The following is a 2,669-nucleotide window of genomic DNA, read 5'->3' as shown; positions in this document are numbered from 1 at the left end:
TCTTATGTACAACTTGGGATTTCTCCCTCTGGATCTCTCTTATAAAGATGTTCTTTCAACACTTTCAAGCTGCTGCACAAGCCTCAAATTATTCTTGGCCTTCCAGTCATAAGCATGTATGTCACTGAGTTATAACTGTCTATCCACTACCAATTGAAGTCTACCTTCAAAAACAGGTCATAAAAACTAGGAAAAACTTCCACTCGGTTCCCTTCTTCAATGTGTCTTTACAAAGTAGGTTGTGACTGCTTTTCTCACTCTCTGTGCCTTCATGTCATGTTCTCTCTCTCTCTCTCTCATAAAAAATAGATGTTAAAATTTGTCAAAGGAGAAGCATAGATATGTTAATAACACCAGGAGAATAGTTGAATTCACTATGTGAAACAGCAAGAAGTGTATAATAGAAGCATAATTTATCACACAAAGGTCAACTCAGTTAAAATTACATATATATATATTAGAGGCCCAGTGCATGAATTCATGAATGGGTGAGGACACTCCAGCTGGCTGGCAATCAGGGCCGATTGGGGCCAACTGGCCCAGTCCCTGTCGAAGGTTGGCCGGCCAGGGAGGGACTACAGGAGGGCTCCAGGTCATGTCCAACCCCATCTTTCCCATTCCAAATCTGCCGGACCCCAGCAGCAAGCATCTGCCCCCTGGTGTCAGGGCGCATCATAGCAACTGGTCGAGTAGTCAACTGATCTGTCAACCACTATGACGGACACTTAGCATATTAGGCTTTTATATACTAGTATATAGATATCCTCATATGCAACACCTTCTAATAGATCTGAGGCAATAAGCAAAAAAACAGAAAAAGTACCTACCTGATTTCAAGAAACTTACAGTTGTGATGCAAGCTGGGTGTGCATAAGAGTACTAATGAAAGTATAACTCTAGGCTCCCACTGCAGTCTCCTTATTGCCTTCCATTTATGCATTTTCATTTTCTAACTCAGGATATACGAAATGAGTTCTGACGTTTATGGGTAATCCTTGTTCCAGAGATGACTTCCTGAGAAATATTAGCAAAGAAAGCCCTAGAGAAGGAGCCTATGGAGTCTCCATGGACCACAAGCCCAGGCTTTCAGACCAGTTTGCAGAGACCTGTAGAGAAAAGAGCTAAGCCCAGCACTGCTCAGGGAAGAGAGAGGTACTTTGGGAAAGAAAACAAGAAGTCACAGAGTTCTTTGAAGCTTCATTGCCTAACTCCTCTAAGGGTAATGATGTAGGATTTCAGCAGGCTATTCACATAAATCCTAGCACACTGTCCTCTCAGGGTCTATGAGCCTTAATAGTGTGACAGCTGCCCTGCTCTGTAGCTTCTTTTGTATTTACTAGTCCCACAAGATTTCCAAGTTTACACTCACAGCTCTACCATAATTCCTGAAAAATCACTAACCTTACTTATCTTATTCTTGGGCCACTCTGTCACCCAGAAACAAAGCTGAGATATCAGGAGCAGGAGGAGCATATGGGAAATATAAGGGACATGTTTATAACATTTCATACAGCATAATGAGAGGCTTGATTGGTGTTAATAATCTGAAAAGATACCAGAAGAAGTGTCATGACAACAAAATCTTAAGACCAATGAAAAAAGTGAGTTAAGGTACAGGTGCCTCTTCATTCATTTATTTAACTACCTCTCCTGTTAAAGACATAGCGGCACCCAGACTGACACAGTCATCTCTCTCTCTCTCTCTCTCTCTCTCTCTCTCTCTCTCCCTCTCTCTTTCTCTCTCTTTCTTCTCTGGCTTCTCCTTATGTGATTTTCTCATACTGAATTCAAGATGACTTTGTGTGTTTTCACCTCTATAACATTGTCCTTGTACCCTTCACTACCCTCAGCCATTTTTAGGCACACATGTTTTGAAATTGCACTGTTCAACAGAGTCATTACCATTATCATTATCACATTTCACCTGTGCCAGTTAACACATGACTTTAGAATTATTTCATACCTTATTAGTCAGGGTTCTCCTGAGAAACAGAACCAATATTATAGATATATGCTTCATATATGTGAAAGAGACTGATTTTCAGGCATTGGCTCATGTGATTATAGAGTTTGAATAGTTCCTGGCCCTGCCTTTTACAAACTGGAGACCCAGGAAAGCTGGTGGTGCAGTTTAGTCCAAGTTCAACAGCTTGAGAACCAGGGTAGTCAATGGTGTAAGTTCTAGTCAAAGGGCAGGAGAAAACCTCTATCCCACACAAGCAGGTAGGCAGGAAGCAAAAGGAACACCTTTCTTTCTTCCTTTGCCTCCTTGTTCTGCTCAGACCTTTAATCTAATTTATTGTGACCAAAGATCCAAATGCTATTCTTATCTGGAAACACACCCTCACAGACACACCCAGAAATAATATTTAATCTGGGCAACCAGTGGACAGTCACGCTGACTCATAAAATTATTCCTCACAATTACTTTCCTGTTTCATGTTTATTATGTCAAGACTATAAAGATTATATGTTAAATGGTATTAGGCAACTTTGCCCATCAGATGATACATCATGTAGTTTGATCTGTGCAGTCCATTTAGGAAAAGTGTCATCTTGTCCTTATTGAATCCAGGTTCTGAAAGCCAGCATCACGGTGCTATCATCTGTGATAGCCCCCCTGGCTGACCACCTGAGGTAACTTCAGATTGGGGCAGCCGTTCGCTCTC

This window comes from Myotis yumanensis, unplaced genomic scaffold (assembly GCF_028538775.1).
Source record: "Myotis yumanensis isolate MYYU_CA2020_CCGP unplaced genomic scaffold, mMyoYum1.0.hap1 SCAF_10, whole genome shotgun sequence".
NCBI lineage: Eukaryota > Metazoa > Chordata > Mammalia > Chiroptera > Vespertilionidae > Myotis > Myotis yumanensis.
Note: the sequence above shows the minus strand (reverse complement) of the source record.